Below are 20,718 nucleotides of genomic sequence, written 5' to 3'. Positions count from 1 at the left end.
GAAGTAAAAGTGCCAATAGCGCCCTGTGTTCCCATGCGCTCACCCGCCCAAGTACTGACAAGGGCCAAAGTTGTTACGCATCGGCAATCGGACATTTTCTTTCATTTTCTCTTTATCGGTTGAGAACCAGTGTATTCAAGATATTATGGCCATTGCCGAGTGAATGCTGTAGCGCTCCCCGACGAGTCGGGTTCGGATCCTCTATCAACTTCCACGCAGGGTGATGATCTTTTGGTCACCACACTCGCCAGCTGAAATCGGCGCCGCCTTTTCGTAGTAGGAAAAGAGTAGTGGCCCGTGGGGGGATCGAACCCACGACCTTCGCGTTATTAGCACGACGCTCTAACCAACTGAGCTAACGGGCCTCGGCAGATGCAGTTGCTCAGCCCTACGCTGGAAACAGGTGGCATGAAGCCGCACACCATTTCTATGGTCGTCGTGTGTCTGCTTCCCTAGTCTATATTCTGCTGACGGTCACGAAACAGTAGCTATATTGCGAGCAGGACGGGAAACGGCCGCTCGGACAGCTCAAACTTGTCACGATTCGTGTGGAAAAAATTCCGTTCCGGTACCGGGAATCGAACCCGGGCCTCCTGGGTGAAAGCCAGGTATCCTAGCCACTAGACCACACCGGATGTGGCCGTTTCGTTCGACCGTTCGTACGGTCGCTTGTCGCATTTCGTGTCGAGTGCCGCGTCGGCGCCCCCCTCTCTTTGCGAGCATCTTTGCACATACTGACTGGCAAGGCGCGCACCTCAAACGTCGCAGAGCAATGCTTTTGGCTTCACGCTCTGCTGGGAGAAGAGGAAAAGGGAAGCTGTAAGTAGCAATAACAGGAAGTAAACATTTTCCCGCTGAAGCGTTGAAACGCTGTGGATAACAAACAAGAAATACGTTGGCGCCCTAGCAACAGCACCACCATGTCACAGAAAATTAAATGCCCCGGGTGAGGATCGAACTCACGACCTTAAGATTATGAGACTTACGCGCTGCCTACTGCGCTACCGAGGCACGGGTGCACCGCTTGTCCTGGAAACTGGGTAAACACCTTACCCAATATTAGACGTAGAGACACTGTACTTCCTGGATAACGTGTTCTGTTGCTACACGTGCACTGCCGGCCCAGTTGATTGCGGTGCTGCTGCTGCTGTTGCAACGATAGGCAGCACTCCTTGTCGTTGAAGTTCAGTGCCTCGGAGGCACCCGGACCCAGCAACTTGTGAGGCCAGGCCGACGCTAGTCTGTAGAACATGATGCGAGCGTCCTAGTGGGGACCCGCGAGTGCTGCGTTCTCGGTCCTTCTCAAGGGAAATCCAGCTACACATTCTTGTGGATCGTGCATCTCAAGCGCTCAAGCCACGCGGCAGCATTATCGCGGGAAAAGCAAAATGATGCATCGGCCGGGAATCGAACCCGGGCCGCCCGCGTGGCAGGCGAGCATTCTACCACTGAACCACCGATGCTCGGGCCAGCGGTAACTTGACGCTGCTTGCCGCGCAGATGTCTCAAGGGAAAGTGGGACTGCCGTCAAGCGCCGTAGCATTCTGTGGAAAAGATGCTGCAGACGCTGAATCCTGCACTGCACTGCTCTGCTTAAAAATGCCTCCAGAACGCGGTCCTCTGCGTACTCTTGCGTTGCCGGCGCCCAACTCTTGCCAAAGGATGCGAAGTGTGCGCGGATACGCTGTCCGAATGCGTCTGGATGTGCTCCCCTAGCCTGCCTCGAAATGCGCCTGCCAGGTACGATCACCTTCGGCCGCTGCCGACTGGCGGGAAGCCGACACAGCGCGGACGCGCGGCGCTCGCTTGTGCGGTGGTGGTGTAATGGTCAGCATAGTTGCCTTCCAAGCAGTTGATCCGGGTTCGATTCCCGGCCACCGCAGCAGGCTTTTAATTTCGCGTATGAGTACTTTTGCCACGCGCTCTTAAATTATTGTTTTTTCGCCCTCTTACTCGCTGCATACCAGCCCTTAGTGTGTCTCGACTTGTCTCGACTTTGCTCGGCTGACGCGAGAGCTGACGCTCTCAAATCGGCCTATATCAAAACGACAAGCACGAGAAACGACTGAGAGAGGTAAGGAGGGACACACAGCACGCCCCCTTCATTTCACGGTGGCGTCTCCCTGACCGAATCGGGCTGTAGCTCCGAAAAGAAAGGAGAAACAAAAATAGGAAGTAAAAGTGCCAATAGCGCCCTGTGTTCCCATGCGCTCACCCGCCCAAGTACTGACAAGGGCCAAAGTTGTTACGCATCGGCAATCGGACATTTTCTTTCATTTTCTCTTTATCGGTTGAGAACCAGTGTATTCAAGATATTATGGCCATTGCCGAGTGAATGCTGTAGCGCTCCCCGACGAGTCGGGTTCGGATCCTCTATCAACTTCCACGCAGGGTGATGATCTTTTGGTCACCACACTCGCCAGCTGAAATCGGCGCCGCCTTTTCGTAGTAGGAAAAGAGTAGTGGCCCGTGGGGGGATCGAACCCACGACCTTCGCGTTATTAGCACGACGCTCTAACCAACTGAGCTAACGGGCCTCGGCAGATGCAGTTGCTCAGCCCTACGCTGGAAACAGGTGGCATGAAGCCGCACACCATTTCTATGGTCGTCGTGTGTCTGCTTCCCTAGTCTATATTCTGCTGACGGTCACGAAACAGTAGCTATATTGCGAGCAGGACGGGAAACGGCCGCTCGGACAGCTCAAACTTGTCACGATTCGTGTGGAAAAAATTCCGTTCCGGTACCGGGAATCGAACCCGGGCCTCCTGGGTGAAAGCCAGGTATCCTAGCCACTAGACCACACCGGATGTGGCCGTTTCGTTCGACCGTTCGTACGGTCGCTTGTCGCATTTCGTGTCGAGTGCCGCGTCGGCGCCCCCCTCTCTTTGCGAGCATCTTTGCACATACTGACTGGCAAGGCGCGCACCTCAAACGTCGCAGAGCAATGCTTTTGGCTTCACGCTCTGCTGGGAGAAGAGGAAAAGGGAAGCTGTAAGTAGCAATAACAGGAAGTAAACATTTTCCCGCTGAAGCGTTGAAACGCTGTGGATAACAAACAAGAAATACGTTGGCGCCCTAGCAACAGCACCACCATGTCACAGAAAATTAAATGCCCCGGGTGAGGATCAAACTCACGACCTTAAGATTATGAGACTTACGCGCTGCCTACTGCGCTACCGAGGCACGGGTGCACCGCTTGTCCTGGAAACTGGGTAAACACCTTACCCAATATTAGACGTAGAGACACTGTACTTCCTGGATAACGTGTTCTGTTGCTACACGTGCACTGCCGGCCCAGTTGATTGCGGTGCTGCTGCTGCTGTTGCAACGATAGGCAGCACTCCTTGTCGTTGAAGTTCAGTGCCTCGGAGGCACCCGGACCCAGCAACTTGTGAGGCCAGGCCGACGCTAGTCTGTAGAACATGATGCGAGCGTCCTAGTGGGGACCCGCGAGTGCTGCGTTCTCGGTCCTTCTCAAGGGAAATCCAGCTACACATTCTTGTGGATCGTGCATCTCAAGCGCTCAAGCCACGCGGCAGCATTATCGCGGGAAAAGCAAAATGATGCATCGGCCGGGAATCGAACCCGGGCCGCCCGCGTGGCAGGCGAGCATTCTACCACTGAACCACTTTTTTTTTTTTTTTTTTATTTTTTTTTATTTTTTATTATCGAAAGGAGAGTGGTCAGGTCCTGGCAGGTGGAGACAAGGCGGGCAGGGGTCGAAACCCGAGGCCTGCCCGCGATGGCTCCCCCCACCCATCCCCGATGCACTCCTTTAAGCAGACACTTGTTATAAACCTTTGTTTCTTATCTTTGCTGTTATATAATTATTTTGTCGGTTAGAGTTGTTAACCCTCTGCTCCGAGGTATATAGGGCTGACACATTTATAAATAAACATTATTTCTTTGTTGTGTGTCGTTTGTGTGTTTTGGTCCATATCCAAAGACATTCCTCTTCCATTAGAGGTGTGAAATTGTCATGAATAAGCAACAAGGAGAGGGAGACTATTGAAAAGAAAGACATGGACCAGGTATAACAGAAAGTATAACTTAAGAAAAAAGAAATATAGAAATAAAACAGAATACATTTCTTCTTGACTGGCTTCCATCGTCCAATGTGGTCAGCCTATGCCATGTTTCTCAAAAGTGATGTCCATCATGTTGCCGAATAATTTTTTACTGTCGGTGACACATTGAATTTTCCAGTATGCCAGCTCCATGTAGGTTAGAAAACTAATAAAATCGTCCTCTCCACGAACATTAATGATATAGTTAACATAGTGCCCCAGGATCCACATTACCGTATTGTTTTTCGTGGCAGGGTAAAACTTTTTGTCAGGACGCAGTAGGATATCCAGCTTCAGATTGTCTTCCGCGCTCCTTGAGAGGACGGCGATCCTCTGCTTGACCCATCGCCAATTCAGGGCATGGCCACCGCAGGTAAACCGATGGATCAGAGAATCGATGAGCCCACAACAGAGACAGAGATTTGTGTCACTTAACCCAATCGCATGTAGCTTTTCATTGGTGGCAATCGTGTTATTTACCACCCTGTACCAGGTTGAAGTAACATCCGAAGAGTGTACTTTTAAGCTGACGTTGGCCCACACCGTTGTCCAGTCGGTAGTCGGATACTTCTGTTCTATTGTATTTGGGGCCGCCGACTTTTCCCACTCACGTTGCAAGTCCCGAGTTGACAGTGGTCGTCGCTGTAGAACACCCACATCTGCATAACTAACATGAAGGAAAAATTCTCTGATGTGTTTCAATTTGTAATGGATTTTTCCGACGTCAATCGGTGGTCGCACACTCGCTGGACGCACTGTGAGGAACAAGTTTTGAGTAACAGTGCAGTGGCTGTCATGGAGTAAAGTCGTGGTCCGCTTGATGTACAAGGCCATTGCCTTCCCGGCGATGTTAACTAACTCAAGCCCACCAGTAGTTCTCGACTTGGCCAGCGTATCGGAGGACAATTTAAATATGTTTCCCTTCCAGATGAATTGATTGGCAACCTGCATGATCTTTCTGGCCTGAAGCTTGGGAATGGGAAAGAACTGTGCAACATAATACGCCTTGGAGAAGACGTAGGTATTGAGAATCCTGATTTTTTCGACAATGTTCACAGCACGCCAGCGACATTCGACAATGGTACCTTGTATCAGATGCGTCACGGACTTCCAATTGGAGGCCGCCATTTTGAGAGGGCACCTATTCAAGGTGATGCCTAGTAGTTTGTGAGATTCCACAACATGCGCCCACGGTATAGTTAAGCTCTCGAAACCCCTGATATCGAGCACTTTACATTTCCGGTCACTTAGTTGTGCTCCAGACACTTCACTATATTGGTCGATCGCCCGTTTAATACGGATCACCTCGTCGTCACTGCGTAACAGTACGGCAACATCGTCAGCGTACGCACGGACTATGAATGTGTGACCGGAGATTGACACTCCTGACAACTGGTGATAAAGAGACCGAAGGAAGGGTTCCAGTGACAGCACAAAAAGTGACATAGAGAGTGGACTGCCCTGGGGGACACCCCGCCGAATGGATATCGGTTGCGTCAGCTGTCCATTGACTTGTATCCTCGCTGATATACCAGATATCAAATTGCGAAGGACTGTTATCACCCCTGCCTCGAGTCCTATTTTGTCCATTATGTGAAAAAGGTATCGGTGGTTCACATGATCAAAGGCTTTATGAAAGTCTAGAAAAAGCAGCGCACAATTCAGGTTGGTGACTGAGGCAATGGAGATGAGGTCCCGAATTTCAGACATCGCAGACATGGCATTCCGTCCAGGCACGCAGGCCTGGTGCCGCCGGACAACTTTGTGAATGAGCGGAGACATTCGGGTGTTAACAGCTCTGGCTATGGTTTTGTAGTCAAAATTGAGCAGGGTGAGCGGACGCAGATTATCAAATCGCTTACACCCTCTGCGTTTGGGAACAAGGACAATTTTACCCTCCTTCATCGCACCAGGAACAGGCGCCCCAGCAATGATTTCATTTAAAATTTCTGTAAAAGTAACACCAATTACATCCCAATACCGAAGATAAAACTCCTTGGGAAGGCCGTCCAGTCCTGGGGCTTTGTTAGCTGGCGACTTAACAATAAGTTCTAAAGTCTCCTCGACACTAAACGCAGCCAGAAAGTCACGATTATCATCCTCAGTAACAGACGTGTCCAGCAACTGGAGTACAGTAGCAGTCAAGCCATCATTGGTTGGGAAGTCCGAGTACAGGCCGTGATAATAGCTCTGGATTGCCGTGACTATGTCAGGTTGCCGAGTGAGAAGTTCCCTGTGATCAGTTATCAGTTCGTCTATAAATAAGCGTCTACGGTTCGTCTGATGCTTAATAAGATGATACATGGAAGTTGTCTCAGATTGTACAAAAGAGTTGACTTTTGACTTGATTTTTAATCCTTCTAGTTGTTTACGTTTGATACTGAGCATCTTAGCCTTGATGTGCTTTATTTGAGCCGTGTAAATATTATTGACGCCAGATTTGTCGTAGAGCTCCCGTAAAATCGAATAGTAAAATTCGGTGGTCCTCTTTGCTTCCCTTGCTTGCGTATGACAGTACGAAATCAAAGTCCGACGCAACTTTGGTTTAGCAAAGGACGTCCACCACTCTACTTTCGTACGGTATCGATTGACAGAGCGAAGACAAAAAGTCCAAGTCCGTGTGACAAGTACCTCGAGATCGGCGTCCTGAAGGTGGGAAATATTGAACATCCAGTGACTTCTGAAACGTTTGGTGGGTTGTCTGTCCAATTGTATAACGGCGGCGTAGGCGCAGTGATCGCTACATGGGACGGGAATGACCTCCGAGTCAACAACATGTTCTCCGAGCTGAGAAGACACATATATTCTGTCGAGGCGGCTACTCGAGGTGGAAGTGAAGTATGTAAATTTCACAAGGGTAGGGTGAAGGAGTTCCCACGTATCCTTTAGATTCATGCGTAAAACCAGATCATGAAGCTCCTTACAATAGTTAAAATGCGGCCGCTGATCTTTTTGATGTACAACACAGTTAAAATCTCCTCCTAAAATTAAGGCAGTCGGATTTTTACGAAGCAGGTAAATTAGTTCATCTTTAAAGAACTCGGTCCTTGCGAACCTGTGTCCACTCCCTGAGGGCGCGTACAGGTTCACGAGAGTGACGCCGAATATTTTGCAGCATATGCCACGCCCCGACTCCAGTGTTTCAACGTCTGAGACGGGGATGCCTTCACGCACGAGAATGGCTGTACCAGTGCTAAGTTCGAAGGCAACATTGGTAATACAGTGGAAACCGGGAATGACCAGATCGGGAACAAGGAATTCCTGCAATAGAAGTATATCAGCGGCAGACTCATATACGAACTGCCTAAAGACTGCAAGTTTCAATTCAGACGTGATCCTGTTAACATTAACACTCAGGAACTTGTACGCTTGCGCCATGGAATTGACGGAGCTACTTTAAATTAACGTGATCATCGTCACCGGCAAACCAATCCATTCGTGAACCAGCTGGTGGAGAGTGGCCATCACCATCGGTCGCATCCGAGAGGGCTTGCAGTTTGTGTTTGCTGCGTGGTACATTCAAGTTCGGTTGGAATTTCTTTTTGTTCCTCCCGACGCTTGCGACTTTTTCCGCAGAAAGAGGCATCGGAGAATCGACACAGGTCTCCTGGGAAGGTTGCCCTGCTACAGCAACCTGCATGTGCGTCTCGCCGGAGAGTCCTCCCGGAGACGCGCTAAGTTCTTGTTTACCCACACGTTGGGATTGTTTGGAAACACTCTCCCGGTCAGGTTGTTGACAAGCAAGGCTAAGATCTCGCTCTGTGTTGACACACTCGTCAGCGTGTTCGTTGTCAGTGTCGCGTGGCTGTGATACGAGTTGGGGACCTGCGCACATCCCGTCGACGTCACTGTGGGCAACGCGCTGAGGTTCACTATCGGGTTGTTGGGGAACCGACTCGACAGACGTGGACGGTAAGCAAGAACCAACCTGGGACGGAGCACTACCGTCATCGGGCGAAGAAGTATTAACATCAACACTTGATTCTGGTATAGCGTCTTGCGAAAGCTCAATGTCGGCTGCCGGTCGTTTGATATCAAGTGTGGCAGGTGTTACCGGTACAGAGACGCCATCATCCGAACTACTACTGTCGCACGTTCGACGTCTCTTGGACGCTACCGCAGTGACGGGACGGGCGAGAGGGTTCTGATCCCCGCCCTTCGCAAGAGGAATAGCAGGGAACTCGTCGTCAAAAGGTTTTTCATGTACAGTCACAGTGTCAGTGGAAAGGGACGGCTCATTACTTGGTAATTGGGTGCCTGTCACTAAATCAGCTAAAGTGAGCCTCTTACGTTGTTGGAAAGTAGGCTTTAAGACGGTCATTCTTTTAGGGCAATTTTGCCGTAAATGACCACTTTCATTGCAGTGAAAACACGTAGAAGCTTGCCCAGAATATGTAACCTGCACCTTATACCCACAAACAAATACATGGGAGGGGATGTTGACTTTAACTTGCATCTCAACCGATCTGATGCCAGAAAAACATTGCAACTTATGTTGCCTGGACCACTTTTCAAGTCTAATGTTACGCACTTCGCCATATTTCGTGAGCACATCTTTCAGGAAACAATTGTCTACTTCAGGAGGCAGGTTGTAAATACGCACGTTAGAGATCTCGACATCCGCGTTAGTAACTTGGACAGTACTCACAGTGCCATCGCGATGCCGGAACTCGACGCCGCCGCCATGTTTCTGCAAAAGTCGTTCCAGTAGGAGGGGATTCAGGAGCTTCACGAAAAAGCAGTACAAATCCAGGTCGTAGTAAGCAGTGTGAACTTGATCAGTGGTGATGCCTATGGTATCGACGATCCATTCATGAACTTCCAGCGAACTTGGCTGAACTGATCGCGTAGCCTTGTCAAACTCGAACTGCAGGGTATTCTTCCTTGGAATCGTGGGAACCATCGTGCAAATTAACCCAAATGGGCTAACTGCATACAGCAAAACACTGAAAACAATGAAACTAACACACAACAACGCACAATCACGTGAAACAGAAAGCACAAATGCAACGTAAACAAAGCAAGTGACACTGAGCGCTCCGAACGTCCGCACGCTGCCGCGTCTCAAGCGGTAATACCACCGATGCTCGGGCCAGCGGTAACTTGGCGCTGCTTGCCGCGCAGATGTCTCAAGGGAAAGTGGGACTGCCGTCAAGCGCCGTAGCATTCTGTGGAAAAGATGCTGCAGACGCTGAATCCTGCACTGCACTGCTCTGCTTAAAAATGCCGCCAGAACGCGGTCCTCTGCGTACTCTTGCGTTGCCGGCGCCCAACTCTTGCCAAAGGATGCGAAGTGTGCGCGGATACGCTGTCCGAATGCGTCTGGATGTGCTCCCCTAGCCTGCCTCGAAATGCGCCTGCCAGGTACGATCACCTTCGGCCGCTGCCGACTGGCGGGAAGCCGACACAGCGCGGACGCGCGGCGCTCGCTTGTGCGGTGGTGGTGTAATGGTCAGCATAGTTGCCTTCCAAGCAGTTGATCCGGGTTCGATTCCCGGCCACCGCAGCAGGCTTTTAATTTCGCGTATGAGTACTTTTGCCACGCGCTCTTAAATTATTGTTTTTTCGCCCTCTTACTCGCTGCATACCAGCCCTTAGTGTGTCTCGACTTGTCTCGACTTTGCTCGGCTGACGCGAGAGCTGACGCTCTCAAATCGGCCTATATCAAAACGACAAGCACGAGAAACGACTGAGAGAGGTAAGGAGGGACACACAGCACGCCCCCTTCATTTCACGGTGGCGTCTCCCTGACCGAATCGGGCTGTAGCTCCGAAAAGAAAGGAGAAACAAAAATAGGAAGTAAAAGTGCCAATAGCGCCCTGTGTTCCCATGCGCTCACCCGCCCAAGTACTGACAAGGGCCAAAGTTGTTACGCATCGGCAATCGGACATTTTCTTTCATTTTCTCTTTATCGGTTGAGAACCAGTGTATTCAAGATATTATGGCCATTGCCGAGTGAATGCTGTAGCGCTCCCCGACGAGTCGGGTTCGGATCCTCTATCAACTTCCACGCAGGGTGATGATCTTTTGGTCACCACACTCGCCAGCTGAAATCGGCGCCGCCTTTTCGTAGTAGGAAAAGAGTAGTGGCCCGTGGGGGGATCGAACCCACGACCTTCGCGTTATTAGCACGACGCTCTAACCAACTGAGCTAACGGGCCTCGGCAGATGCAGTTGCTCAGCCCTACGCTGGAAACAGGTGGCATGAAGCCGCACACCATTTCTATGGTCGTCGTGTGTCTGCTTCCCTAGTCTATATTCTGCTGACGGTCACGAAACAGTAGCTATATTGCGAGCAGGACGGGAAACGGCCGCTCGGACAGCTCAAACTTGTCACGATTCGTGTGGAAAAAATTCCGTTCCGGTACCGGGAATCGAACCCGGGCCTCCTGGGTGAAAGCCAGGTATCCTAGCCACTAGACCACACCGGATGTGGCCGTTTCGTTCGACCGTTCGTACGGTCGCTTGTCGCATTTCGTGTCGAGTGCCGCGTCGGCGCCCCCCTCTCTTTGCGAGCATCTTTGCACATACTGACTGGCAAGGCGCGCACCTCAAACGTCGCAGAGCAATGCTTTTGGCTTCACGCTCTGCTGGGAGAAGAGGAAAAGGGAAGCTGTAAGTAGCAATAACAGGAAGTAAACATTTTCCCGCTGAAGCGTTGAAACGCTGTGGATAACAAACAAGAAATACGTTGGCGCCCTAGCAACAGCACCACCATGTCACAGAAAATTAAATGCCCCGGGTGAGGATCGAACTCACGACCTTAAGATTATGAGACTTACGCGCTGCCTACTGCGCTACCGAGGCACGGGTGCACCGCTTGTCCTGGAAACTGGGTAAACACCTTACCCAATATTAGACGTAGAGACACTGTACTTCCTGGATAACGTGTTCTGTTGCTACACGTGCACTGCCGGCCCAGTTGATTGCGGTGCTGCTGCTGCTGTTGCAACGATAGGCAGCACTCCTTGTCGTTGAAGTTCAGTGCCTCGGAGGCACCCGGACCCAGCAACTTGTGAGGCCAGGCCGACGCTAGTCTGTAGAACATGATGCGAGCGTCCTAGTGGGGACCCGCGAGTGCTGCGTTCTCGGTCCTTCTCAAGGGAAATCCAGCTACACATTCTTGTGGATCGTGCATCTCAAGCGCTCAAGCCACGCGGCAGCATTATCGCGGGAAAAGCAAAATGATGCATCGGCCGGGAATCGAACCCGGGCCGCCCGCGTGGCAGGCGAGCATTCTACCACTGAACCACCGATGCTCGGGTCAGCGGTAACTTGACGCTGCTTGCCGCGCAGATGTCTCAAGGGAAAGTGGGACTGCCGTCAAGCGCCGTAGCATTCTGTGGAAAAGATGCTGCAGACGCTGAATCCTGCACTGCACTGCTCTGCTTAAAAATGCCGCCAGAACGCGGTCCTCTGCGTACTCTTGCGTTGCCGGCGCCCAACTCTTGCCAAAGGATGCGAAGTGTGCGCGGATACGCTGTCCGAATGCGTCTGGATGTGCTCCCCTAGCCTGCCTCGAAATGCGCCTGCCAGGTACGATCACCTTCGGCCGCTGCCGACTGGCGGGAAGCCGACACAGCGCGGACGCGCGGCGCTCGCTTGTGCGGTGGTGGTGTAATGGTCAGCATAGTTGCCTTCCAAGCAGTTGATCCGGGTTCGATTCCCGGCCACCGCAGCAGGCTTTTAATTTCGCGTATGAGTACTTTTGCCACGCGCTCTTAAATTATTGTTTTTTCGCCCTCTTACTCGCTGCATACCAGCCCTTAGTGTGTCTCGACTTGTCTCGACTTTGCTCGGCTGACGCGAGAGCTGACGCTCTCAAATCGGCCTATATCAAAACGACAAGCACGAGAAACGACTGAGAGAGGTAAGGAGGGACACACAGCACGCCCCCTTCATTTCACGGTGGCGTCTCCCTGACCGAATCGGGCTGTAGCTCCGAAAAGAAAGGAGAAACAAAAATAGGAAGTAAAAGTGCCAATAGCGCCCTGTGTTCCCATGCGCTCACCCGCCCAAGTACTGACAAGGGCCAAAGTTGTTACGCATCGGCAATCGGACATTTTCTTTCATTTTCTCTTTATCGGTTGAGAACCAGTGTATTCAAGATATTATGGCCATTGCCGAGTGAATGCTGTAGCGCTCCCCGACGAGTCGGGTTCGGATCCTCTATCAACTTCCACGCAGGGTGATGATCTTTTGGTCACCACACTCGCCAGCTGAAATCGGCGCCGCCTTTTCGTAGTAGGAAAAGAGTAGTGGCCCGTGGGGGGATCGAACCCACGACCTTCGCGTTATTAGCACGACGCTCTAACCAACTGAGCTAACGGGCCTCGGCAGATGCAGTTGCTCAGCCCTACGCTGGAAACAGGTGGCATGAAGCCGCACACCATTTCTATGGTCGTCGTGTGTCTGCTTCCCTAGTCTATATTCTGCTGACGGTCACGAAACAGTAGCTATATTGCGAGCAGGACGGGAAACGGCCGCTCGGACAGCTCAAACTTGTCACGATTCGTGTGGAAAAAATTCCGTTCCGGTACCGGGAATCGAACCCGGGTGAAAGCCAGGTATCCTAGCCACTAGACCACACCGGATGTGGCCGTTTCGTTCGACCGTTCGTACGGTCGCTTGTCGCATTTCGTGTCGAGTGCCGCGTCGGCGCCCCCCTCTCTTTGCGAGCATCTTTGCACATACTGACTGGCAAGGCGCGCACCTCAAACGTCGCAGAGCAATGCTTTTGGCTTCACGCTCTGCTGGGAGAAGAGGAAAAGGGAAGCTGTAAGTAGCAATAACAGGAAGTAAACATTTTCCCGCTGAAGCGTTGAAACGCTGTGGATAACAAACAAGAAATACGTTGGCGCCCTAGCAACAGCACCACCATGTCACAGAAAATTAAATGCCCCGGGTGAGGATCGAACTCACGACCTTAAGATTATGAGACTTACGCGCTGCCTACTGCGCTACCGAGGCACGGGTGCACCGCTTGTCCTGGAAACTGGGTAAACACCTTACCCAATATTAGACGTAGAGACACTGTACTTCCTGGATAACGTGTTCTGTTGCTACACGTGCACTGCCGGCCCAGTTGATTGCGGTGCTGCTGCTGCTGTTGCAACGATAGGCAGCACTCCTTGTCGTTGAAGTTCAGTGCCTCGGAGGCACCCGGACCCAGCAACTTGTGAGGCCAGGCCGACGCTAGTCTGTAGAACATGATGCGAGCGTCCTAGTGGGGACCCGCGAGTGCTGCGTTCTCGGTCCTTCTCAAGGGAAATCCAGCTACACATTCTTGTGGATCGTGCATCTCAAGCGCTCAAGCCACGCGGCAGCATTATCGCGGGAAAAGCAAAATGATGCATCGGCCGGGAATCGAACCCGGGCCGCCCGCGTGGCAGGCGAGCATTCTACCACTGAACCACCGATGCTCGGGCCAGCGGTAACTTGACGCTGCTTGCCGCGCAGATGTCTCAAGGGAAAGTGGGACTGCCGTCAAGCGCCGTAGCATTCTGTGGAAAAGATGCTGCAGACGCTGAATCCTGCACTGCACTGCTCTGCTTAAAAATGCCGCCAGAACGCGGTCCTCTGCGTACTCTTGCGTTGCCGGCGCCCAACTCTTGCCAAAGGATGCGAAGTGTGCGCGGATACGCTGTCCGAATGCGTCTGGATGTGCTCCCCTAGCCTGCCTCGAAATGCGCCTGCCAGGTACGATCACCTTCGGCCGCTGCCGACTGGCGGGAAGCCGACACAGCGCGGACGCGCGGCGCTCGCTTGTGCGGTGGTGGTGTAATGGTCAGCATAGTTGCCTTCCAAGCAGTTGATCCGGGTTCGATTCCCGGCCACCGCAGCAGGCTTTTAATTTCGCGTATGAGTACTTTTGCCACGCGCTCTTAAATTATTGTTTTTTCGCCCTCTTACTCGCTGCATACCAGCCCTTAGTGTGTCTCGACTTGTCTCGACTTTGCTCGGCTGACGCGAGAGCTGACGCTCTCAAATCGGCCTATATCAAAACGACAAGCACGAGAAACGACTGAGAGAGGTAAGGAGGGACACACAGCACGCCCCCTTCATTTCACGGTGGCGTCTCCCTGACCGAATCGGGCTGTAGCTCCGAAAAGAAAGGAGAAACAAAAATAGGAAGTAAAAGTGCCAATAGCGCCCTGTGTTCCCATGCGCTCACCCGCCCAAGTACTGACAAGGGCCAAAGTTGTTACGCATCGGCAATCGGACATTTTCTTTCATTTTCTCTTTATCGGTTGAGAACCAGTGTATTCAAGATATTATGGCCATTGCCGAGTGAATGCTGTAGCGCTCCCCGACGAGTCGGGTTCGGATCCTCTATCAACTTCCACGCAGGGTGATGATCTTTTGGTCACCACACTCGCCAGCTGAAATCGGCGCCGCCTTTTCGTAGTAGGAAAAGAGTAGTGGCCCGTGGGGGGATCGAACCCACGACCTTCGCGTTATTAGCACGACGCTCTAACCAACTGAGCTAACGGGCCTCGGCAGATGCAGTTGCTCAGCCCTACGCTGGAAACAGGTGGCATGAAGCCGCACACCATTTCTATGGTCGTCGTGTGTCTGCTTCCCTAGTCTATATTCTGCTGACGGTCACGAAACAGTAGCTATATTGCGAGCAGGACGGGAAACGGCCGCTCGGACAGCTCAAACTTGTCACGATTCGTGTGGAAAAAATTCCGTTCCGGTACCGGGAATCGAACCCGGGCCTCCTGGGTGAAAGCCAGGTATCCTAGCCACTAGACCACACCGGATGTGGCCGTTTCGTTCGACCGTTCGTACGGTCGCTTGTCGCATTTCGTGTCGAGTGCCGCGTCGGCGCCCCCCTCTCTTTGCGAGCATCTTTGCACATACTGACTGGCAAGGCGCGCACCTCAAACGTCGCAGAGCAATGCTTTTGGCTTCACGCTCTGCTGGGAGAAGAGGAAAAGGGAAGCTGTAAGTAGCAATAACAGGAAGTAAACATTTTCCCGCTGAAGCGTTGAAACGCTGTGGATAACAAACAAGAAATACGTTGGCGCCCTAGCAACAGCACCACCATGTCACAGAAAATTAAATGCCCCGGGTGAGGATCGAACTCACGACCTTAAGATTATGAGACTTACGCGCTGCCTACTGCGCTACCGAGGCACGGGTGCACCGCTTGTCCTGGAAACTGGGTAAACACCTTACCCAATATTAGACGTAGAGACACTGTACTTCCTGGATAACGTGTTCTGTTGCTACACGTGCACTGCCGGCCCAGTTGATTGCGGTGCTGCTGCTGCTGTTGCAACGATAGGCAGCACTCCTTGTCGTTGAAGTTCAGTGCCTCGGAGGCACCCGGACCCAGCAACTTGTGAGGCCAGGCCGACGCTAGTCTGTAGAACATGATGCGAGCGTCCTAGTGGGGACCCGCGAGTGCTGCGTTCTCGGTCCTTCTCAAGGGAAATCCAGCTACACATTCTTGTGGATCGTGCATCTCAAGCGCTCAAGCCACGCGGCAGCATTATCGCGGGAAAAGCAAAATGATGCATCGGCCGGGAATCGAACCCGGGCCGCCCGCGTGGCAGGCGAGCATTCTACCACTGAACCACCGATGCTCGGGTCAGCGGTAACTTGACGCTGCTTGCCGCGCAGATGTCTCAAGGGAAAGTGGGACTGCCGTCAAGCGCCGTAGCATTCTGTGGAAAAGATGCTGCAGACGCTGAATCCTGCACTGCACTGCTCTGCTTAAAAATGCCGCCAGAACGCGGTCCTCTGCGTACTCTTGCGTTGCCGGCGCCCAACTCTTGCCAAAGGATGCGAAGTGTGCGCGGATACGCTGTCCGAATGCGTCTGGATGTGCTCCCCTAGCCTGCCTCGAAATGCGCCTGCCAGGTACGATCACCTTCGGCCGCTGCCGACTGGCGGGAAGCCGACACAGCGCGGACGCGCGGCGCTCGCTTGTGCGGTGGTGGTGTAATGGTCAGCATAGTTGCCTTCCAAGCAGTTGATCCGGGTTCGATTCCCGGCCACCGCAGCAGGCTTTTAATTTCGCGTATGAGTACTTTTGCCACGCGCTCTTAAATTATTGTTTTTTCGCCCTCTTACTCGCTGCATACCAGCCCTTAGTGTGTCTCGACTTGTCTCGACTTTGCTCGGCTGACGCGAGAGCTGACGCTCTCAAATCGGCCTATATCAAAACGACAAGCACGAGAAACGACTGAGAGAGGTAAGGAGGGACACACAGCACGCCCCCTTCATTTCACGGTGGCGTCTCCCTGACCGAATCGGGCTGTAGCTCCGAAAAGAAAGGAGAAACAAAAATAGGAAGTAAAAGTGCCAATAGCGCCCTGTGTTCCCATGCGCTCACCCGCCCAAGTACTGACAAGGGCCAAAGTTGTTACGCATCGGCAATCGGACATTTTCTTTCATTTTCTCTTTATCGGTTGAGAACCAGTGTATTCAAGATATTATGGCCATTGCCGAGTGAATGCTGTAGCGCTCCCCGACGAGTCGGGTTCGGATCCTCTATCAACTTCCACGCAGGGTGATGATCTTTTGGTCACCACACTCGCCAGCTGAAATCGGCGCCGCCTTTTCGTAGTAGGAAAAGAGTAGTGGCCCGTGGGGGGATCGAACCCACGACCTTCGCGTTATTAGCACGACGCTCTAACCAACTGAGCTAACGGGCCTCGGCAGATGCAGTTGCTCAGCCCTACGCTGGAAACAGGTGGCATGAAGCCGCACACCATTTCTATGGTCGTCGTGTGTCTGCTTCCCTAGTCTATATTCTGCTGACGGTCACGAAACAGTAGCTATATTGCGAGCAGGACGGGAAACGGCCGCTCGGACAGCTCAAACTTGTCACGATTCGTGTGGAAAAAATTCCGTTCCGGTACCGGGAATCGAACCCGGGTGAAAGCCAGGTATCCTAGCCACTAGACCACACCGGATGTGGCCGTTTCGTTCGACCGTTCGTACGGTCGCTTGTCGCATTTCGTGTCGAGTGCCGCGTCGGCGCCCCCCTCTCTTTGCGAGCATCTTTGCACATACTGACTGGCAAGGCGCGCACCTCAAACGTCGCAGAGCAATGCTTTTGGCTTCACGCTCTGCTGGGAGAAGAGGAAAAGGGAAGCTGTAAGTAGCAATAACAGGAAGTAAACATTTTCCCGCTGAAGCGTTGAAACGCTGTGGATAACAAACAAGAAATACGTTGGCGCCCTAGCAACAGCACCACCATGTCACAGAAAATTAAATGCCCCGGGTGAGGATCGAACTCACGACCTTAAGATTATGAGACTTACGCGCTGCCTACTGCGCTACCGAGGCACGGGTGCACCGCTTGTCCTGGAAACTGGGTAAACACCTTACCCAATATTAGACGTAGAGACACTGTACTTCCTGGATAACGTGTTCTGTTGCTACACGTGCACTGCCGGCCCAGTTGATTGCGGTGCTGCTGCTGCTGTTGCAACGATAGGCAGCACTCCTTGTCGTTGAAGTTCAGTGCCTCGGAGGCACCCGGACCCAGCAACTTGTGAGGCCAGGCCGACGCTAGTCTGTAGAACATGATGCGAGCGTCCTAGTGGGGACCCGCGAGTGCTGCGTTCTCGGTCCTTCTCAAGGGAAATCCAGCTACACATTCTTGTGGATCGTGCATCTCAAGCGCTCAAGCCACGCGGCAGCATTATCGCGGGAAAAGCAAAATGATGCATCGGCCGGGAATCGAACCCGGGCCGCCCGCGTGGCAGGCGAGCATTCTACCACTGAACCACCGATGCTCGGGCCAGCGGTAACTTGACGCTGCTTGCCGCGCAGATGTCTCAAGGGAAAGTGGGACTGCCGTCAAGCGCCGTAGCATTCTGTGGAAAAGATGCTGCAGACGCTGAATCCTGCACTGCACTGCTCTGCTTAAAAATGCCGCCAGAACGCGGTCCTCTGCGTACTCTTGCGTTGCCGGCGCCCAACTCTTGCCAAAGGATGCGAAGTGTGCGCGGATACGCTGTCCGAATGCGTCTGGATGTGCTCCCCTAGCCTGCCTCGAAATGCGCCTGCCAGGTACGATCACCTTCGGCCGCTGCCGACTGGCGGGAAGCCGACACAGCGCGGACGCGCGGCGCTCGCTTGTGCGGTGGTGGTGTAATGGTCAGCATAGTTGCCTTCCAAGCAGTTGATCCGGGTTCGATTCCCGGCCACCGCAGCAGGCTTTTAATTTCGCGTATGAGTACTTTTGCCACGCGCTCTTAAATTATTGTTTTTTCGCCCTCTTACTCGCTGCATACCAGCCCTTAGTGTGTCTCGACTTGTCTCGACTTTGCTCGGCTGACGCGAGAGCTGACGCTCTCAAATCGGCCTATATCAAAACGACAAGCACGAGAAACGACTGAGAGAGGTAAGGAGGGACACACAGCACGCCCCCTTCATTTCACGGTGGCGTCTCCCTGACCGAATCGGGCTGTAGCTCCGAAAAGAAAGGAGAAACAAAAATAGGAAGTAAAAGTGCCAATAGCGCCCTGTGTTCCCATGCGCTCACCCGCCCAAGTACTGACAAGGGCCAAAGTTGTTACGCATCGGCAATCGGACATTTTCTTTCATTTTCTCTTTATCGGTTGAGAACCAGTGTATTCAAGATATTATGGCCATTGCCGAGTGAATGCTGTAGCGCTCCCCGACGAGTCGGGTTCGGATCCTCTATCAACTTCCACGCAGGGTGATGATCTTTTGGTCACCACACTCGCCAGCTGAAATCGGCGCCGCCTTTTCGTAGTAGGAAAAGAGTAGTGGCCCGTGGGGGGATCGAACCCACGACCTTCGCGTTATTAGCACGACGCTCTAACCAACTGAGCTAACGGGCCTCGGCAGATGCAGTTGCTCAGCCCTACGCTGGAAACAGGTGGCATGAAGCCGCACACCATTTCTATGGTCGTCGTGTGTCTGCTTCCCTAGTCTATATTCTGCTGACGGTCACGAAACAGTAGCTATATTGCGAGCAGGACGGGAAACGGCCGCTCGGACAGCTCAAACTTGTCACGATTCGTGTGGAAAAAATTCCGTTCCGGTACCGGGAATCGAACCCGGGCCTCCTGGGTGAAAGCCAGGTATCCTAGCCACTAGACCACACCGGATGTGGCCGTTTCGTTCGACCGTTCGTACGGTCGCTTGTCGCATTTCGTGTCGAGTGCCGCGTCGGCGCCCCCCTCTCTTTGCGAGCATCTTTGCACATACTGACTGGCAAGGCGCGCACCTCAAACGTCGCAGAGCAATGCTTTTGGCTTCACGCTCTGCTGGGAGAAGAGGAAAAGGGAAGCTGTAAGTAGCAATAACAGGAAGTAAACATTTTCCCGCTGAAGCGTTGAAACGCTGTGGATAACAAACAAGAAATACGTTGGCGCCCTAGCAACAGCACCACCATGTCACAGAAAATTAAATGCCCCGGGTGAGGATCAAACTCACGACCTTAAGATTATGAGACTTACGCGCTGCCTACTGCGCTACCGAGGCACGGGTGCACCGCTTGTCCTGGAAACTGGGTAAACACCTTACCCAATATTAGACGTAGAGACACTGTACTTCCTGGATAACGTGTTCTGTTGCTACACGTGCACTGCCGGCCCAGTTGATTGCGGTGCTGCTGCTGCTGTTGCAACGATAGGCAGCACTCCTTGTCGTTGAAGTTCAGTGCCTCGGAGGCACCCGGACCCAGCAACTTGTGAGGCCAGGCCGACGCTAGTCTGTAGAACATGATGCGAGCGTCCTAGTGGGGACCCGCGAGTGCTGCGTTCTCGGTCCTTCTCAAGGGAAATCCAGCTACACATTCTTGTGGATCGTGCATCTCAAGCGCTCAAGCCACGCGGCAGCATTATCGCGGGAAAAGCAAAATGATGCATCGGCCGGGAATCGAACCCGGGCCGCCCGCGTGGCAGGCGAGCATTCTACCACTGAACCACCGATGCTCGGGCCAGCGGTAACTTGGCGCTGCTTGCCGCGCAGATGTCTCAAGGGAAAGTGGGACTGCCGTCAAGCGCCGTAGCATTCTGTGGAAAAGATGCTGCAGACGCTGAATCCTGCACTGCACTGCTCTGCTTAAAAATGCCGCCAGAACGCGGTCCTCTGCGTACTCTTGCGTTGCCGGCGCCCAACTCTTGCCAAAGGATGCGAAGTGTGCGCGGATACGCTGTCCGAATGCGTCTGGATGTGCTCCCCTAGCCTGCCTCGAAATGCGCCTGCCAGGTACGATCACCTTCGGCCGCTGCCGACTGGCGGGAAGCCGACACAGCGCGGACGCGCGGCGCTCGCTTGTGCGGTGGTGGTGTAATGGTCAGCATAGTTGCCTTCCAAGCAGTTGATCCGGGTTCGATTCCCGGCCACCGCAGCAGGCTTTTAATTTCGCGTATGAGTACTTTTGCCACGCGCTCTTAAATTATTGTTTTTTCGCCCTCTTACTCGCTGCATACCAGCCCTTAGTGTGTCTCGACTTGTCTCGACTTTGCTCGGCTGACGCGAGAGCTGACGCTCTCAAATCGGCCTATATCAAAACGACAAGCACGAGAAACGACTGAGAGAGGTAAGGAGGGACACACAGCACGCCCCCTTCATTTCACGGTGGCGTCTCCCTGACCGAATCGGGCTGTAGCTCCGAAAAGAAAGGAGAAACAAAAATAGGAAGTAAAAGTGC

The 20,718-nt window shown here is 52.9% G+C and overlaps 32 non-coding genes across 32 annotated transcripts; 7 read left to right on the top strand and 25 right to left on the bottom strand.

Annotated features, from left to right (window-relative positions):
* Nucleotides 1-291: 291 nt before the first annotated feature.
* Nucleotides 292-365, bottom strand: Trnai-aau. The gene has a single exon. It is a non-coding gene; the product is annotated as a tRNA-Ile (tRNA).
* Nucleotides 366-563: 198 nt separating this feature from the next.
* Nucleotides 564-635, bottom strand: Trnae-uuc. The gene has a single exon. It is a non-coding gene; the product is annotated as a tRNA-Glu (tRNA).
* A 303-nt stretch (nucleotides 636-938) lies between these two features.
* Trnam-cau lies at nucleotides 939-1,011 on the bottom strand. Its single transcript has one exon. It is a non-coding gene; the product is annotated as a tRNA-Met (tRNA).
* Nucleotides 1,012-1,392: 381 nt separating this feature from the next.
* Nucleotides 1,393-1,463, bottom strand: Trnag-gcc. The gene has a single exon. It is a non-coding gene; the product is annotated as a tRNA-Gly (tRNA).
* A 347-nt stretch (nucleotides 1,464-1,810) lies between these two features.
* Trnag-ucc lies at nucleotides 1,811-1,882 on the top strand. The gene has a single exon. It is a non-coding gene; the product is annotated as a tRNA-Gly (tRNA).
* A 581-nt stretch (nucleotides 1,883-2,463) lies between these two features.
* On the bottom strand, nucleotides 2,464-2,537 carry Trnai-aau. Its single transcript has one exon. It is a non-coding gene; the product is annotated as a tRNA-Ile (tRNA).
* Nucleotides 2,538-2,735: 198 nt separating this feature from the next.
* On the bottom strand, nucleotides 2,736-2,807 carry Trnae-uuc. The gene has a single exon. It is a non-coding gene; the product is annotated as a tRNA-Glu (tRNA).
* Nucleotides 2,808-3,110: 303 nt separating this feature from the next.
* On the bottom strand, nucleotides 3,111-3,183 carry Trnam-cau. The gene has a single exon. It is a non-coding gene; the product is annotated as a tRNA-Met (tRNA).
* Nucleotides 3,184-9,501: 6,318 nt separating this feature from the next.
* Trnag-ucc lies at nucleotides 9,502-9,573 on the top strand. Its single transcript has one exon. It is a non-coding gene; the product is annotated as a tRNA-Gly (tRNA).
* Nucleotides 9,574-10,154: 581 nt separating this feature from the next.
* Trnai-aau lies at nucleotides 10,155-10,228 on the bottom strand. Its single transcript has one exon. It is a non-coding gene; the product is annotated as a tRNA-Ile (tRNA).
* A 198-nt stretch (nucleotides 10,229-10,426) lies between these two features.
* On the bottom strand, nucleotides 10,427-10,498 carry Trnae-uuc. The gene has a single exon. It is a non-coding gene; the product is annotated as a tRNA-Glu (tRNA).
* Nucleotides 10,499-10,801: 303 nt separating this feature from the next.
* On the bottom strand, nucleotides 10,802-10,874 carry Trnam-cau. Its single transcript has one exon. It is a non-coding gene; the product is annotated as a tRNA-Met (tRNA).
* A 381-nt stretch (nucleotides 10,875-11,255) lies between these two features.
* Trnag-gcc lies at nucleotides 11,256-11,326 on the bottom strand. The gene has a single exon. It is a non-coding gene; the product is annotated as a tRNA-Gly (tRNA).
* A 347-nt stretch (nucleotides 11,327-11,673) lies between these two features.
* On the top strand, nucleotides 11,674-11,745 carry Trnag-ucc. Its single transcript has one exon. It is a non-coding gene; the product is annotated as a tRNA-Gly (tRNA).
* Nucleotides 11,746-12,326: 581 nt separating this feature from the next.
* On the bottom strand, nucleotides 12,327-12,400 carry Trnai-aau. The gene has a single exon. It is a non-coding gene; the product is annotated as a tRNA-Ile (tRNA).
* A 564-nt stretch (nucleotides 12,401-12,964) lies between these two features.
* Nucleotides 12,965-13,037, bottom strand: Trnam-cau. Its single transcript has one exon. It is a non-coding gene; the product is annotated as a tRNA-Met (tRNA).
* Nucleotides 13,038-13,418: 381 nt separating this feature from the next.
* Trnag-gcc lies at nucleotides 13,419-13,489 on the bottom strand. Its single transcript has one exon. It is a non-coding gene; the product is annotated as a tRNA-Gly (tRNA).
* A 347-nt stretch (nucleotides 13,490-13,836) lies between these two features.
* Nucleotides 13,837-13,908, top strand: Trnag-ucc. Its single transcript has one exon. It is a non-coding gene; the product is annotated as a tRNA-Gly (tRNA).
* Nucleotides 13,909-14,489: 581 nt separating this feature from the next.
* Nucleotides 14,490-14,563, bottom strand: Trnai-aau. Its single transcript has one exon. It is a non-coding gene; the product is annotated as a tRNA-Ile (tRNA).
* A 198-nt stretch (nucleotides 14,564-14,761) lies between these two features.
* Trnae-uuc lies at nucleotides 14,762-14,833 on the bottom strand. Its single transcript has one exon. It is a non-coding gene; the product is annotated as a tRNA-Glu (tRNA).
* A 303-nt stretch (nucleotides 14,834-15,136) lies between these two features.
* On the bottom strand, nucleotides 15,137-15,209 carry Trnam-cau. The gene has a single exon. It is a non-coding gene; the product is annotated as a tRNA-Met (tRNA).
* Nucleotides 15,210-15,590: 381 nt separating this feature from the next.
* On the bottom strand, nucleotides 15,591-15,661 carry Trnag-gcc. The gene has a single exon. It is a non-coding gene; the product is annotated as a tRNA-Gly (tRNA).
* A 347-nt stretch (nucleotides 15,662-16,008) lies between these two features.
* On the top strand, nucleotides 16,009-16,080 carry Trnag-ucc. Its single transcript has one exon. It is a non-coding gene; the product is annotated as a tRNA-Gly (tRNA).
* Nucleotides 16,081-16,661: 581 nt separating this feature from the next.
* On the bottom strand, nucleotides 16,662-16,735 carry Trnai-aau. Its single transcript has one exon. It is a non-coding gene; the product is annotated as a tRNA-Ile (tRNA).
* Nucleotides 16,736-17,299: 564 nt separating this feature from the next.
* On the bottom strand, nucleotides 17,300-17,372 carry Trnam-cau. The gene has a single exon. It is a non-coding gene; the product is annotated as a tRNA-Met (tRNA).
* Nucleotides 17,373-17,753: 381 nt separating this feature from the next.
* Trnag-gcc lies at nucleotides 17,754-17,824 on the bottom strand. Its single transcript has one exon. It is a non-coding gene; the product is annotated as a tRNA-Gly (tRNA).
* Nucleotides 17,825-18,171: 347 nt separating this feature from the next.
* Nucleotides 18,172-18,243, top strand: Trnag-ucc. Its single transcript has one exon. It is a non-coding gene; the product is annotated as a tRNA-Gly (tRNA).
* Nucleotides 18,244-18,824: 581 nt separating this feature from the next.
* Trnai-aau lies at nucleotides 18,825-18,898 on the bottom strand. The gene has a single exon. It is a non-coding gene; the product is annotated as a tRNA-Ile (tRNA).
* A 198-nt stretch (nucleotides 18,899-19,096) lies between these two features.
* Trnae-uuc lies at nucleotides 19,097-19,168 on the bottom strand. Its single transcript has one exon. It is a non-coding gene; the product is annotated as a tRNA-Glu (tRNA).
* A 303-nt stretch (nucleotides 19,169-19,471) lies between these two features.
* Nucleotides 19,472-19,544, bottom strand: Trnam-cau. Its single transcript has one exon. It is a non-coding gene; the product is annotated as a tRNA-Met (tRNA).
* Nucleotides 19,545-19,925: 381 nt separating this feature from the next.
* Nucleotides 19,926-19,996, bottom strand: Trnag-gcc. Its single transcript has one exon. It is a non-coding gene; the product is annotated as a tRNA-Gly (tRNA).
* A 347-nt stretch (nucleotides 19,997-20,343) lies between these two features.
* Trnag-ucc lies at nucleotides 20,344-20,415 on the top strand. Its single transcript has one exon. It is a non-coding gene; the product is annotated as a tRNA-Gly (tRNA).
* Nucleotides 20,416-20,718: the final 303 nt, after the last annotated feature.

This window comes from Schistocerca piceifrons, unplaced genomic scaffold, assembly GCF_021461385.2.
Source record: "Schistocerca piceifrons isolate TAMUIC-IGC-003096 unplaced genomic scaffold, iqSchPice1.1 HiC_scaffold_458, whole genome shotgun sequence".
Lineage (NCBI taxonomy): Eukaryota > Metazoa > Arthropoda > Insecta > Orthoptera > Acrididae > Schistocerca > Schistocerca piceifrons.
Note: the sequence above shows the minus strand (reverse complement) of the source record. Positions and strands in the feature narration are given on the sequence as shown.